Here is a 17,297-nt window from a genome sequence, read left to right on the forward strand (position 1 = left end):
GCCATGTCTAAAACAACAAAATCTACAGGGATGAAAAATTTACCAACTCTAACAGGGACGTCCTCTAAAATACCTAGGGGATATTTAACAGAACGATCTGCCATTTGCAGAGTAATATTAGTAATTTTTAAATCACCCATATTTAATTTAGAACAGATAGACGATGGCATAACGCTAACAGAAGCACCCAAATCACACAATGCTTTATCTATGAAGACATTACCAATATGACAAGGGATAGAAAAACTACCGGGATCCTTTAATTTAGGAGGGGATTTATTCTGTAATAGTGCACTACATTCCTCTGTAAAAGCTACAGTTTCTACTTCATTAAAGGCCCTTTTCCTAGTCAAAATATCTTTCATAAATTTAGCATATGCAGGAACCTGTGTAATAAGTTCTGTGAAAGGAACCGTTACCTGCAAATTTTTCACAACCTCCAAAAACTTACCAAACTGCTTATCCAACTTAGTCTTCATTTGGCGATTTGGGAATGGTAGTTTGATTGTAGGTTGTTGTGCTTCCCTACTCTTCTCCTGGGGTGCATCCTTCCCTGAGGTTGTACCCTGCAATGAATTATCAGAAATGTTAGTATTACCCTGGAGCCCTACAGGAACATTAGGTGTAACGGAATCAGGATTAGAAATATTAATTAAATCAGGTTCATCCTCCTTGGGCATAGGAGGCCCATCGTAGTGTGAACCACTCCTTAGGGTGATTGCATTTGCATGATCCGTTGGTTGAATTCCCTGCGCTGGTAGAGCTCCCTGCTAGCGAGCTTGTAGGGTAGAGGAAAATTGGGCAATTTGTGTGTCCATGACTTTATTATGGGCTATAATTGAGTCAATCTGTTGGTCTCTACTCTCCATATGTTTTTGCATGCTAGTTAGCATCGCTCTAATTTCTAACAAGGCAGGGTCGGAAGATGTAGTAGGGGTTTGTGCTGGGGCTTTCTAGTTAGAGTGAGGGTGGTAATATTTCTGCTGTGGAGGGGGTGCTTGTTGTGGTTGTTGTGGAGGTGGAGGATTTTGAACATTGGTGCTCCGATATGATAAGTATGGATGATTTCGGTAGCCATGATTGTAGGTGTTGGAGTATGGGTTATTCTGCTTATAGGTTTGAAAAGCATTAACTTGCTCCATCGAGTTCCTGCAATCTTGCTCATAATGTCCTACACTTCCACAATTTTCACAAAAAGCATCATTAAAGTTATTAGCAACAGCAAAAACATTAGCAACAGAGTTAGGGATATTAGTACTAAGGTTATCTAATTTCTGGCAAATAGAAGTAAGCTGAGCCTGCAAAAGGGATACAAAATCAACGTGGTGTTTGCCCTTATTTGCATAGCCTCTAGAATTCCCATATTGGGAATTATGTATCGCCATATCTTCAATAACCTGACCTGCATCATCAACATTAAGATTCATAAATCTACCACTAGCTGCAGAGTCTAGAATTGTTCTAGATGCATTCCCTAATCCGTTGTAAAAAGCTTGAATTAACTGCCACTTTGCCAAGTTATGGTGGGGACACTCCCTCTGCAGATCCTTGAACCTCTCCCAAGCCTCATATAATGCTTCATCTGGCTCCTGGGCAAAGTTCTGAATGGCACTTCTTAGTAAAGCTGTTTTCTCTACAGGTTAATATTTGTTATAAAAATTTAAAGCAAGAGTCTCCCAGTTAGTAATACCAAGTGCAATTCTATTCAAACCATTAAACCACAATTTAGCTTTTCCACATAAAGAAAAGGGAAAGAGAATCTCCCTGATCTGGTCCTGCGTTACCCCATTCTGCCGAATATTATTACACTATTGATAGAAATCTGCAATGTGAAGATTAGGATCTTCACCCTTAGCTCCACTGAATTGCTTTCTTTCTATCATCGTTATGAACTGGGGCTTGATTTCGAACTGGACTCCCGCGAGATCTCGTCTGGGGGAAAGGTGTGGAAAATCCGTCAGGGACGGTTGCGAATAATCGCTGAGCTTCTTAGGTGCAGTCATCTCTGATTCTGAATCTGAAGGAATTTCCGAATCACTAGAATCAGGTGGCAAATCTCTAGGAATGTCGTTATTCCCAGAACCCGCCAGGATTTGTCTATAAAGATTCTTCTGTCTATGGAAAGAGCGCTCGATCTCAGGATCGAATGGAATGTAACCCAATCTGGAACACCTGGGCATAAACAGAGAACTAAAAAGACAAATATGAGAACTTCCTCAAAGAACTAATGTCCTTTGAGGCAAAAGAAAAAAATAATCTACTCTACAAAAACAATTAGAAATAAAAATAAAACCGTCTCCCCGGCAACGGTGCCAAATTTTGACAGGGTAAAGTCGTATCCCCTAATAAAAAATATTACCTAAATCCTCTAACTAAAGTAGATAGGGAAGAATGGTCGAACCACAGGGAAACAAGTCAATTTATTCCTAATTAATTAAAAGTAATCTAAATTATTAAGTAATAATGTGTTGTTATTAAAGATCTATACTACGAAGAATATGAGCAGGGAGAATAAAATAGGAGAAATCAAATATTAAAAGACCTAGGGCACAGGTTCACTAATAATCAACATTGCAGGGTAAAACATAATAATCAACCATTAACGCATCAATCAATCAAATCATAAAGAGCTTTCGCTACGTATTACAATCACATAGTTAATTTACCGGTATTAAATCTCATCTCTTGAATCTCAACTTAACCATTTATAAATTAGTCTGCCTATTGAAACTAAGCCTAAACATTAATTCTCATCTCTCGAATCTCAAATTAATATTGTCAAACTCATACAATAAAACCAGGCCTAATCTAATTGCATAGCATTAAATCAATTAACAGGAAATTAATTAAGCATTAACAATCAGCAATCATAATTTACCCCTTCATATTATTTATTAGATCCCCATAAACCCTAGAAAGTAAACTACTCTAACATGATTAGAAATAAACTAAACAAAGCAATTAAACAAGTCATAAGGAATTGAAGGAATAAAAATACTGAAATTAATAAAATAGAAATCGTACCGAATCGATGGAATTACAAACGGAGTTTAAGAACAAGAGAAAGAGTAAAGGTTTAGAGAGAGAAAATCTAAGTAGAGAGAGAAAAGTAGTAAGAGTATGCAAAAAAAAAGGTCATCAACTTAATTAAATTACATAAATACTAAGAAAAAAATTCTACGCTAGACGAAACTAATCGGAGCTTAAACAAACCCCGTAAAACTCGCGCTCGGTCGGGCGCCGTATCGCCCGGCCGGGCCTGCCTTTTTGTTGCTGGAACCACCTCTCGCGCCCGGTCGGGCGCGTTCTCCGGGCGCTTCTTCTTTGCTCGCCCCGCCCGGCCGGGCGTGCCTTCTGGCGAGGCCCTATGGCCCCGGGCGGAGCTCTTGGGCACCAATAATGGACTTTGATTGGGCCTTTACTCCTAAGCCCAATCGGATTTCCTCCTTGGGTCTTTGAACTCGATCCAAACGCCTCGGGATTTCCAATACCGAGCCCTTAATCACCGATTTGCTTCTTCTAACCGGCCTTTGGCTTCAATCAGTGGCCGTGTTCCTCCAATGCTCGTAGTCGCTATTCGAAATTCCGGGAAAATGCTCTAAAAGTGCAATTTCCTACAAAACTCAACCAAAACTACGAAAACACTAGAAAACACCAATTAGTAATAAAAGTGACTCGAAAGAGCCAAAAACACTACTAATTATGACCAAGGGACGGGGGTAAACCACTATATAAAATGGACATATCATCGACCAACGGAGCTCTTACTTGAGAAAGCTAAGCCTTGCAAGCGTAACGGCCTCCGACGATATCCACCCACAACGTGACCCCGACCAGTCTTTTACTTGGAAGTTAGCCAAATCGGAGCAAAACACTTCTCGAGTAATTAATGAGATTAAAGGTTTTCTCTCAAGTGGAGATGCCTTTTTGAGCTCTTACTCAAGTGAGTTTTCCTAATTCCCAAGTGGGATATTTATAGGGAAACTCAATTGAGAAATCCACTCTCCCATCAATGTGGGAGAGTTGGTAAAATCAATTTTCCCTTCTTATTTTAAAATAAATAAAAAAAATAGCCAATAACTAATTAATCAACAAGTGGCATTCCAATAGGAGAGGTTAGGTAAGGACCACAAGGGAGGGGGGACCAATACTTGATCCCCAAGGCTCCCAAAAACCGGCTCTCACATTGCCATACGCCCCAACCAGCTCGCGCCAGCTGGCTGCCTGGCCCCTTGGCTGGGCTTGCCAGCTGGTCGCACAGCCCAGCAGCGAGATCCAACAAGCCTCGCATTACTGCGGGCTGCTAGGCGCTGCTGCCAGCCCTCCCCGCACCAGCTAGTGCGCATTGCTAGCGGTGCTAGCACGTTAACGTGCTGCTAGCTCGATGCTGCAGCTGCTCAATGCTGCTGCTTGCTTGCGCATGCTAGCTAGAATTGTGCTAGCAGCATTGCTAGCGAAGGTGCACTAGCATGTCGCACCATGCACCAGCCAGCCTAGGATTGGTGCGGTGCGCATGCTAGCCACCATTTTATCCCAAGTGCCCCTAGCACACGATTTGATCGGGGAATTCCGATGCTAGTAGTATTTTGGTAACTTGTTGATTAATTATTGATTTTACCGTCTCGTCTTTTATTAATTCGACTCGACTTGCGACGCTCCATCTCGACGCTCCTAGCTCGATTTCCGACGTCTAATTCATATTACTCGAGCGACTCATTAATTCCTTCCGAATTAATTGGTCGTGTCGGATCGTTAGTTTCTTGGGTGTGACCTGAAGTGTTCAGTCAAGATTAAGCTGTAATATTAATTATTCATTAATATTACTGATCGGAAGCGGCCTCCACCTAGGCATTCCGATCACTTGAATTTACTGAATAATTAGCTTTTTAATAGCTCCGAACCCTCTATAGGAATAATACACTTGTTCGAAGGACACCATTCCTTTCAATCTCCCATTTGTCCTTTCGGACAAGTGTGCCTTTAGTGTATAGCCTTTTTCCTATGTCACTTAATGTCTCTTCATGAACTATAAGGTAAGATTATTCGTCATCCTTATTACGTCCAGGAGTGTTTCTCGATATTCGAGTTTAACTGTCAATAAACAGGTGATTTCTAAAATCCATCCGAGCACGGCCATGCATTTTCACAGTCTTGCTCTTTAAGAGGCCTTGTAAACAACAAAGACATGTTCCCTATTGTTAGTAGGGGAACATTCCCAGTCTTGTAATGTAGCTTCTCTTACCGAGAGGACCTAGTCGCCCAAGTATTTTCGTTATAATCCCCTTTTACGACAGACGTTTAACTAACATCAAAACGGACTAGTAATCAAACAAGAGAACTCACAATACTCATGGTCGAGGAAATAGGTTCCGATAACCATAATGAGAAGTATACTTATGAAGATTTTTAAATCTCTTAAAGTATTCTCATAGGTCGATCCTGTATGGTTCTAAACCAATACCTGTGCAAATGATTTATGACAATCATGTCCTTGTAGCACAAGAAACGATGCTATAAATCAAACTACACACTAATCTCAAGCGGTCATTAATCGTCCATCATTTAAATAACCTCGATTATGGATAATTTTCTATTATAAATAATATTAAATGTTCATTTAATAGGTGTTTCTTTATCTAAGACTGGTCTTGGTACCCTATTTTGAATATTCTCAGAATTGAATAGTCTCAATATTTAATTCTAAACCACAATTAAATAGAAACGAAGTGATAAAATTGCATGAAATTAAATTACTCCAAAACCTGAATGGTTCGTCTTAGTGTCTTCCATTAAAATATTAAAAATTAATTAAAACATTAAACAGGGAAATCAAAGCCAATCTCCAACGAGCCTGATTCCCATTGCCTCAACGTGCTTGTTGTGCTTCACTTGAGGAAGAGGTTTAGTAAGTGGATTAGCTACATTGTCGTCCATTATAACTTTACAAATTCTGATTTCACCCTCTGATTTCCATTCCCTTATCATGTTAAATCGCCGCTTGACATGTTTGACCTTCTGATGTTCCCTTGGCTCTCTGGCCTGAGCAATAGCTCCATTATTTTCACAATAGAGGGCTATTGGACCCTTGATGGAGGGTACAACATCAAGTTCACCAACGAACTTACGAATCCAAACTGCCTCCTTAGCCGCTTCAGCAGCTGCCAAGTATTCGACTTCAGTTGTAGAATCTGTAGTTTGCTTTGCTTGGCACTCTTCCAACTAAACGCTCCTCCATTTAGACAGAACACATATCCAGACTGTGATTTGAAATCGTCTCTATCTATTTGAAAACTTGCGTCGATATAACCTTCAATAACTATTCTTCTGAGCCACCATATACTAGGAATTTATCCTTGTTCCTTTTTAGGTAATTTAGGATATTCTTGGCCGCAGTCCAATGCTCCTCTCCTGGGTCTGATTGGTATCGGCTCATAGTAATCAAGGCACACGATACATCTGGCCTAATACATATCATGGCATACATGATCGATCCAATAAGCGAAGCATATGGAATCTGATTCATCCTTTCCCGCTCATCAGGTGTCTATGGACACTGCTTCTTGCTTAGGGTTATGCCATGTGACATGGATAGGTGACCTCTTTTGGCCTCTTGCATACTGAATCGTGCCAGTGCCTTATCGATGTAAGTACTTTGGCTTAATCCAATCATCCTCTTAGATATATCCCTATACATCTTGATGTCCAATATGTACAGAGCCTCTCCCAAGTCTTTCATTGAAAAACATTTTCCAAGCCAGGCCTTTACAGACTCTAACATTAGAATGCTATTTCCAATGAGCAATATGTCATCGACATATAAGACTAGGAAGGCGATGTCACTCCCACTGACCTTCTTATAAAAAAAAAAGATTCATCTGGATTCTTGATAAAACCAAACTTATTGATGGCTTCATTGAATTGCAGATTCCAACTTTTGCTAGCTTACTTTAGCCCATAAATGGACTTTTTAAGTTACACACCTTCCCAGCATTGTTTTGGTGGACAAAACCTTCAGGCTGTGTCATGTACACAGTTTCTTCCAAAATTCAATTGAGGAAGGCGATTTTGACGTCCATCTGCCATATTTCATAGTTGTAATATGCAGCAATCGCTAAGAGGATCCGAACGGATTTTAGCATTGCGACCGGAGAAAAAGTTTCATCGTAATCAATACCATGAATTTGCCTTTAACCTTTTGCTACCAGTCTAGCTGTAAATGAATACATTTCCATCTTTGTCGGTTTTAAATTTGAAAATCCACTTACATCGGATAGGTGTGTAACCTCCGAGTAAGTCAACCAAGTCCCAGACTTGATTTTCAAACATGGAATCCATTTCATATCTCATGGCCTCTTGCCATTTAGCAGAGTCAGTGCTCGTCATCGCTTGCTTGTAGGTTTTCCGGCTCATCTCTATCCATTACTAGGATGTCCTGATTCTCGGTTAATACAACACTAAGATACCTATCAAGTTGAGACCTCAGCCTTTGCGACCTACGTAGGGTAACGGACTGAGCATTTGCATTGTCGGTTTGACATTGCACATTTTGACCAGCGTCAACAAATGCTATTTGAGCACTTTGATTGTCAATATGATATTGTTGCTCGTCCTCTCGAACTTCATCGAGTTCGATTTTCCTCCCACTTGTCATTTTGGAAAGGTGTTCCTCCAAAACGACACCATCATGAGCAACAAACACTTTGTTCTCAGATTTGTTGTAGAAGTAATACCCTTTGGTTTCTTTTGGGTCGCCCACAAAGAAAACCTTGTTAGATTTGGGGTGAAGTTTGTCAGAAATTAATTTCTTGACATATGCTTCGCATCCCCATATCTTGAGAAAAGACAACCTTGGAGGTTTCTTCGTCCCTAGCTCGTATAGAGTCTTTTCTACAGCTTTTGATGGAGCATGGTTCAGTGTTAATGTCGCGGTTAGAAGAGCGTAACCCCATAAAGAGATAGGAAGATCACTAAGACCCATTGCTGATCGTACCATGTCAAGCAAGGTTCGATTTCTCCTTTCGGATACTTCGTTCCATTATGGAGTTCCTGGAGGTGTCAATTATGAAAGTATACCCTTTTCTTTCAGATGGTCATCAATTTCTTGGCTCAAGTATTCACCACCTCGATCCAATCGAAGGGCTTTGATTTTCTTGCCAAGCTGATTTTCAACTTCACTCTGAAATTCTTTGAACTTTTCAAACGATTCAGATTTGTGCGACATAATGTACACATATCCATATCTAATATGGTTGTCTGTGAAGGTGATAAAATATCGATGGTCGTTTCTTGTGGTTATGCTCATTGGTCCACATATATTGGTGTGTATTAGGCCCAACAAGTCACCTGCTCTTTCTCCCAACTTGGAGAATGGCTGCTTTATTATCTTGCCTAATAAACATCCTTTGCAATTCTCAAACAATTGTAAATCGAACGAGTTAAGAACACCTTCCTGTACAAGTTTCTTGATGCGTTTGATGTTAATGTGGCCAAGACGACAATGCCACAAGTATGTCTCATTTGACTCAATGGTCTTAGCTTTCTAGGTGGTATTATAAACATTATAAACTTGTTTGTCTAACAAAAGCACACATTTTAGATAAACGTGTCAAGCCATAAACATATTAGCAAGACTTTTGAAACAATAGTCTTGTGATGAAAACAAAATGACGTCCAATGTCGGAAGATCAATGTATGGTTGATAACAAAAACTTAAACAAGTTCTATGTCAAGACAAACTATGTGATTACAAGCCTTTCGGAAAGATTGTCTTCTTCTTCCGCTTGTATATCCACATCCACTTGGTATGCCCGTCTCACTTGGTTCTTGAAATAGGAGCATATAGTGAGTCATTAATGGTATCTAATACCTTATAAATTGCTTGTATTCAAGTGTAAGTTTATAAAGAAAATACATGAGGTAGAGATTTCTTTTCCCTTTGCCTCATCTTCCAGGTACATGTTGCATTCTCTCTTGTAGTGGCCCTGCCAACTACAGTTAAGCATCCCATCTTTGCCTTGTTCTTGAACTCCTTCTTATTTGCCTTTAGAGCAAGCTTGAGTCTATCACTTCCGCAAGGATCGGCCCATTGAAGCTCATGGACAACCTCCATCAAAGAGAGTTTGTTTTGATTGGCAGTTAGCCGCATCTTCAATGCGACATAGCCCGAGTGGAGAGAACTTAATAGCATGTGAGCTGCTTGCTCATCCTCCACCGGCTTGACAGTGAGTGCCAAGTGAGTGAATAGCCTTGTCATTCGGATCACGTGGGCTCGAAGTGGTATTGCGAGTCTTAGTCTAGCATTGTAGACTTGAGCCCACACCTCTTACCTCTCCTTGGCAAGGCACCCCTCTTACGGCGGCTTGATCTTCATGTTGGAGAGTGACCTAGTCACTTCCTCCACGAGACCATCATAGTTGCCTTTGATGCTCTTGGTGACCCTCAAATTGACTATATCCTCTAAAGCTTTGAGGAGCATGTCCGGAAAATAGTTGGAGAACTTCCCCTTCCATTGTTCCAGGATGGAATTTGCCATAAGTCGTGAGACTCTTTTGCAATCCTAACTCCATTCCTCGTGAGCCTTATCGCTCATAACCCCTTTTGAGTAAAAACTCGGGGTGGGTATGTCGAGAATGTGCTCTAGGTAGCAGTTTCGGAGGGTCTTTTGGAGTTCTTCCCACTCCTTAAAGTTCACCAAGTTCAAGGAAAATGGTAACTTTTCGGGAAGTTCCCGGCACATTAGATTGTTGTCGTTGTTAGTTGAAGACATGATTCTACAATTGAAAGAATTTGAAATGAAAAACCATTCATAATATACTTAAATAAGATTGAAATCATGCATATTTATCAAACTTATTGAAATGTCTTATTCCCACATTAAATTGTCCCCATTTGGTGAGAATAAGTCGATTCCAAGATCCAAAGAATCAATGAGTAGTTAATCATGGTTTGGCTTGTCTTAATACTCAATATTCTAAGGTAAGCAACTCTTTTCTAATGGCTCCAAGCCTCTCTTGGTTAGATAAATCATCGCATCTAATGCTCTCTGAACAATTTATCCACTTTGCCACGACATGTTAGGACTCCGTCACTCATATCTTTGAGTATAACCAAAACCAACAGGCATACCCGGTATGCCTTACGTATCCTAGGAGTAATAGTGATGCCTTGCTTTGGCATAGCCCATCACTACTCTCAATAGGTCGGTAAGTGTTGTTTTGGAATGGAAAATTTTACTCAATATTTTAGGGACCTATTTCTATGTTGGTTGATTTAAGTGAACTTAATTAATCATCGCAACAATCGAAATCCTAAACATGCATCTAACATATTATTCATATATATAATCATAAATATATATTGAAAACATAAATAAATGATGCATTTGGCAACTAGCATGACCCCTTGAGTCTTCAAGGGTCTCATTTGCAACATCATGGCTTCGTCTTCCAAGAACCTCCGTCTTCAAGACATGACTAAAATAATGCAAATACTAGTATCTACGATTAGGACTAATCTAAATATTAAGGTACAAAAATACTCAATGGTTCGCAGACCGTATTTAGACTTGCAAAAATACATGACGCAACGCAGTCCGTATTTTCCATCCTAATCGGGTCCCAGTAGTTGCCATTTTATAAAACATGTGAGAGAATATACATTCTGTTTTGGGTGTTTTTGTCCCTCGGGAGAGTTACGGCTCGAAGACTAGTCCATCTGCGCCTGTACCTGCAAAACAACGGAGACTCCGGGTGGTTGGAGCTCCGCCTCCGACAATTAAGTTAGAACGTGTTTGGAGAAGGTAAAAAGGTGCGGAAAGTAAAGGGGATCTTCTCAGATTCCGAGATCAGGTCTTTCAGCCGGTCTCCTAGTACGGTTGAATCTAGAACCGGGGGTTCCTTTTCTAGACATTCGGACCTGCTTTGCTCATCCCCAAATCCCACCGTCTATGTGTCTATGTAGGACACCATGGCCAGAGTCAAATAGATGGCTATCAAGCCTAGGAAGCGGCGCGCTCGAGAAGTGCCCGTTGATAAGATTATTCCGGATGAGGAATATGAGGGTTCGGAGGAGCAGGAGGAATCTTCTCTGGGTGGCACCCCTTCAACCCCTAGTGACTCAATCCTGGGGGAGTCAGGCGGCGAGGACGCTGCCTATTCCCAAGGTTCTGATGAAGAGGAGTCAGGCAGAGAGGAAGCCGCTGAACGATCTAGTTTAGAAGCATCGGGCTCTGATCAAGAAGATATTGCGGCTGACTACCAGCAGCCGCTTAGGGGGCCAGTCCTGCCAAATCCCTTAGAGACTAGGATGCTTCCTAGAGATCTTGCTACCATGAGGGGTAGCTTCCGAGAATTTGCGGATGCTCATCCGGTTGGGGAAGGCTGGAGAATAGAAGTTCTGCCTACTGAGGTAACGATTGCCTGGGAGGACAACATTGAAAACCCCGACAACTGCTTTGGCTGTTATGAAGCCGTGATTAGAGCTGGCCTTCGCTTTCCCCTCCATAGGGGTATTAAGAAAATTTTGAAGGGTATGACTTAGGAGTCTGGCAGCTTACCCCAAATTCATGGATTAATATACTTAGTTACATCGCCACCTGCGAATTTTAAGATATAAAGCCAAGTTTTGCTGCTTTGCTCATATGCACTACATGAGCCGGGCACCAGGCGGGTATGGGGCATGGTACACACTAACCACCCATCCGCAGTACCTGATGTCCTTAGACAAACCGTCCAAATGGACCGGCAGGAAGGAGAAGTTTTACTTGATCTCCTCGCCCAAATTAGGACACAACTGGTTCCTACGCCGGTACAATAAGGATCCGGCTTTACTTGGGAAGAAATGCGCCCTTCCCCGTATTCCGTCTAGGGCTTACAAACAAATAATGGAGCCCGGGTTCTTTGATACTACAACTGAGCCCCTGGAGGATGGGACCCATATAATTGTTCCAAAAAACTGGATACCCCATCCGGATTTTTTGAAGGATGAGGCCTTTCTTTTCGCCTGTGGTCTTAGCACCATGTTCCCACAGGGTAGATTCACTATACATCCGGGAAACTGCCGTCTTTATTGATGCACTAACTATTTTATTGGTTTATTTAACCAACTGTTTCCTTGCCTTTTTGCAGAAGAAGCACTGAACATGGTAGATCCAAGCAAGACGCCTGCTAAATCAGCTGCTTAGCTGAGAAAGGAGCAGCTGCTGGAAAAGAAAGCCGCCTTGGAGGCCAAGGATTCTAAGAAGAGCGGGGTAAGACCCTTTGCCATGCTTCCTAGATTTTGTTTTAACTTGATAATTTTTCAGGTGTAACCCTTTCTCTTCATTTGCAAAGTGGGAACAGATCCATTCCCTGCTCCATTACCAAGTTGTTCAAGCGGCCGGGGGATGAACTGACAAAAACCCTTGCTAAGACGGTGAAGAAGAATCCTTCACAATCAATTCCTTCAGCCGACTCAGATCATCCTACAATCGGGGGTAAAAGCTCGGCTGTGCTGAAGGCTCTTAGCGAAAGCTTAGAGCGCGCTGCTGGGAGACAGTCGGATGCCTCTACAGCATCGAAGAGTGGCGAGCCACTCAATGTTGCAGTCGGCGCTGCAACGGCTGAAGGGGGAGAGTCCTCCCAGCCTAGAAGCCAAGGTAAGACTCGTATCGAACTCCCCTGGCCGCTTGACTTCATGCAAGTCAAGACTCGAGTCAGCCCCTCTGGAGGTTCGATGAGCAGGCATCATGAATTGGGTACCGCTTGTGCTGTTTTCTCACCAAGTACTTCTTTTGGTGCAGACGCTCCCTTAGGGCCGCTTGACGTCCAAGAGTTTGCCAAGAGGATGGTGAGGTCTCTGACCAGATCAGAGAAGAATTCAGTGTCTGATGTGCAGGCGGTGGAGTTTGAAAAAATCCAGGGCCGTCTGGCTGAGGTAACTTAGTATTCACTTAGTACTTCATTCTTTCTCCTTTTATATTTTCAAGTGTTTAACTAACCGCCTGACCTCCTTTCAGGCAATGCTGAGGATAGACGGGCTAAGAGTCCCTTTTAGGCGGAAGCAAGATGAGGTAAATGATGCTAAACAGAGGGCCACTCAAGCTCTCAACTCTACTGAATACAGTAAAATAATGTGTGATGTAGAAATTAAAGCAGTATAGTTGAAACAGGAGGAGTTGATTAAAAACTTGACGTCTGCTAATGACACCGCAAACAACTAGGCGTCCAAGCTTGAGCTGGAGCTGAAAAATGCACAGTCAGATCTCAAGGCATTGGAGGGGCTGATCAGGAAAATGCCAAGCTAAGGGAAGATGTCAGTCGGCTGGGGATTGAGCTCGTTCAGTTGAGCAACCAGCACCATGAAGAGATTGCCAAGGAGCAAAGCCGGCTGGTTGCTGAGAATGGGCAGGACACTGAAGCCCGTCTGAGGATTGCCTAGAGACTGCTCCACCCAACCATTGAGTTTGAGGTGTTCAAGTTGAGATATGATTACGCCACTGCGGTGTATGACGCTCAAGTTTTGAATGAGCAGGCTCCGCCTCCATTTAAGGCATGGGCCTTAGATTAAGGCTTTGAGGTTTCAGATGATGAGGAAGAGCCGGCTGCGGATCAGGCTGATTAAGTCCAAACTGATCCAGTCCTAGCTGTGCAGAACGAGGCGAACCTCTCAGCCGGCCAGGACTAGCCGGAGCAGACTCAACAGCCCTAGTTCAGCCACCCTTGTATTTTCTGCGGTAATATGCCAACTTATTTTCTCCGGTCTGTGAGCCGAATATGCTTGTTTTTAACGACTAAGGAGTCGGGTAACAATTTTAATCTTTTTTCTTTCGGATGTATATTCGGTTAACAATATTACCCGGCCTTAACCGGCTTTGAATGAAATGCCAACTGAGTCAGTTTGCTGAATTTGTTTCAATTTTTGCACTTAAATTTTGCCATTTTGCCTATCTTTTTTATAGCATGCGACAGTCAGTATACCGGCTACTCTTGCCCCTAGCGGCTGTGTGATTGGTTTCAGTACTTTTGTGATTGATTGACTTGGGAACTTTTGATACTTTAAAGAGTATGAGATGTTCCTAAGCTAATTAATCACAGTATTGATTGCCCTAAACCAAGTACACAGTCATCCACATACCTAGTAGGTAGCCGTTTACCCAGCCGGAGAATTAGCTATACTATAGCCCTTCTCCTCTGTCTGGGATATTCGCAATCCAGTTAAACTATCTTTTGATAAGCAGGAGGCAAATTGCCGCCTGACACTCGATGAGGTAGGAGACAAATGGTCCGCCTGACAAATGGCCCCCAGACATGAGGCAGAGGCCATCTGGGGTACCTGCAGTCCATTGCACTTTATCCGTTTACCCCATTAGATGGACTTGTACAATTTCGTTGAATAGTCTAAATCAGAACTTCAGTCATCAACCGGCTGATGTCATTAGACATCCGGTTTTCCAGCTTAATCATTCTTTAAACTATTTTGGTCAGACGGCTATGAGTTGACCAATTAGGTCGTTCAATCTTTGCCGTCTGCATGAATACGTAGAGCACTTGGTTACCTGGATGGGAGATACTCTCTGCGACAATTCCACCGGGATGGGCGTCGCTAGACGCCTTACTCATGTTGGAGCAGACGAATTTATAAAATAAAATAACATCCGGCCATTGGCCTCATAGTTTGAACATTAACTTAGCCACTAAGTTTTTTACTTAGTTTAATTCATTCAATTGACCGTCTGTGCATTGCACAGGTGGTATTTGATCATTACGCATGTATATATGCGAGTTAATTAACAGGATTGAAAATAAAAGGCAACTTTTTTAATTAATAGGCTTTTCTTTTACAAAAAATTACAAATCTCAGAAGTAGTACTTATTCAAGTTGTCTACATTTCAAGTTCTAGGCAGCCGCCTGCCATCTGGAGTTTCCAGGCAGTAGGTTCCATCTCTTACTTCTTCATATATCCAGTAGGGGCCTTCCCAATTAGGATTTAGCTTTCCATGCTCATTGGCCCTACCAGTTGCCTCCATCTTTCGTAACACAAAATCCCCAACTATCAAGGGCCGTTTGTGCACTCTTTTGTTGTAGGAATGGGTCATTCTCAGACGGTAAATCTCATGGCGCAAGGTGACATTGCCCCTGCGCTCCGGGAGTGAGTCCAATGCTAGCCGCATGGCCTCCCAGTTTGCTTCTTCATCTTATAGCATGACTCGTAAAGTCGGCTCGTAATGTTCGATGGGCAAGACGACTTCGGCACCATAAACCATGAGGAATGGGATTTCATCGGTTTCCCCTTTTTCAGTTGTTCGGATGGCCCATAGGACATGAATTAACTCTTCAGCCCATAAGCCACCAGCTCTTTCAATTTTCTTTTTGATGCCGTCTAAGATGAGTTTGTTGAAGGCTTCATCTTAGCCGTTTGCTTGGGGTCGGCCGAGTGATGCAAAACTGTGAGATCCCTTGATCTCCCAACCAAGTCTTGAGCTGAGGCGTCTTAAACTGAGGGCCATTATCCAACACCATAGACATAGGTACCCCATACTGGGTGATGATGTTCTTCCAGATGAAAGAGATGACAACCTTGTCTTGATGTTTTTGACCGCCTCTGCCTCTACCCACTTGGTGAAATAATCCACAGCCACCAGAATATAGCGCTTTTCTCCTGGTGCAGGCGTATAAGGACCTAGAATATTCATGCCCCATTTAGCAAACGGGACTGGGCTGTGCATTGCTGTCAGGTCAGTTGCCGGCTGATGGACGAGCATGTCAAGTATTTGGCACTTGTCACATTTTCTGACCATCTCCATGGTGCTTGCCTCAAGAGTGGGCCAGAAGTAACCTTGTCGCCTGGTCTTGACAGCCAGGGATCTGCCGCCTATATGGGAGGCGCAATATCCCGAGTGCAGATCTTCGAGAACTTCTTTCCCCTTTTCTAGGGTAATACACTTCAACAACGGCTTTAAAAAAACCCTCCTTAAAGAGCTCTCCGTCTTTCATCTCGAAGTTTGCAGCACGCTTCTTTAATACGGCCGCCTCCTAGGGTGAATCAGGGAGCGTGCCGTCTGTCAAATATGCCCGGATGCCATCCATCCAGGTAGATCTTCGGTCAATTACTTCAATGGGTTCTGCATCAAATATACTCTGTTTTTCCATAACTTCCCAGAAGACTGACCGAGGCGTATCACAGAAGGCGGAGGATGCCAATTTTGACAGAGCATCTGCCTGGTTGTTTTCAGACCTGGTCACTTGACCTGGCCTCCGCTTTGACCGCCTGCAAGTATTTGATCATTGCCGGATGGGTGGCTTCATAATCACCATGGTATTGGCTAACGACCAGCTGAGAATCTGAGCAGGCGTCAATTTTGGTTGCCCCTGCCGCCTTGCACATGCGGATACCGGCTAGTAGGGCTTCATATTCTGCCTCATTGTTTGAGGCCTAGAACTTGAACCGTAGTGCATATTCATATTTATCTCCTTCCGGAGACTGACAGATTATGCTTGCACCACACCCGTTCATAGTAGAGCTCCTGTCTACATACACTTTCCAAGCCTGATCAAGGTTATCCGGAGCAACCGGCGTTGTCATTTCAACAATAAAGTCGGCAAACGCCTAACCCGTCACTGCCTTTCTTGGTTCGTAGGTGATTTCAAGACTTTGCATTTCAATAGCCCATTTGAGCATTCTGCCGGATGACTCCAAGGTTGTCATTGGCCGCTTGAGGGGTTGATCAGTATAGATCACAACCAGATGTGCCAAAAGTAAGGTTTCAATTTCTTAACAGCCATGTAGAGAGCAAAGCTAAAATTTTCAACCATGGGGTACCGCAGTTCAGCATTTCTAAGCACATGACTAATCAAATAGACCGGGAGCTGAATACTGTCTCTTTCAGTAAGGAGAACGACACTGAGGGCATGATCTGAGACGGCTAAGTACATGTAAAGCATCTCCTTTAGCAGAGGGCTAACAAGCCTTGGCAAGGAGTGTAAATGTTCTTTTAATTTCTGAAAGGCCGCCTCAGCATCATCTCCCCATTCAAATCTAGTCTTCTTCCTAATTGCTTGGAAGAAGTAAAGGCATTTGTCACCTGACCGGCTGAGGAATCTCCTAAGCGCAGCCAGGCAACCGCTAAGCCTCTGAGCTTCCTTGACAGTACGGGGTGACTTCATATCAATCACTGCCTGTATCTTCTTGGGATTTAACATGACCTTATGCCGCTTGAGTGTGGTGAATGTTTCTCGGAGATCAGCAAGGTGATCCGTCGGTAGCTTGGATTTGACTATCATGTCATCAATATACGCCTCTACATTCCTCCCAATCTGAT

At 42.7% G+C, this 17,297-nt stretch overlaps 1 non-coding gene across 1 annotated transcript; it reads left to right on the forward strand.

The window, feature by feature from the left end:
- Nucleotides 1–1,515: 1,515 nt before the first annotated feature.
- Nucleotides 1,516–1,622, forward strand: LOC145590389 (small nucleolar RNA R71). The gene has a single exon (XR_014101995.1). It is a non-coding gene; the product is annotated as a small nucleolar RNA R71 (small nucleolar RNA).
- Nucleotides 1,623–17,297: the final 15,675 nt, after the last annotated feature.

This window comes from Chenopodium album, chromosome 17 (genome assembly GCF_948465745.1).
Source record: "Chenopodium album chromosome 17, dcCheAlbu1.1, whole genome shotgun sequence".
NCBI classification, from domain to species: Eukaryota; Viridiplantae; Streptophyta; class Magnoliopsida; order Caryophyllales; family Amaranthaceae; genus Chenopodium; species Chenopodium album.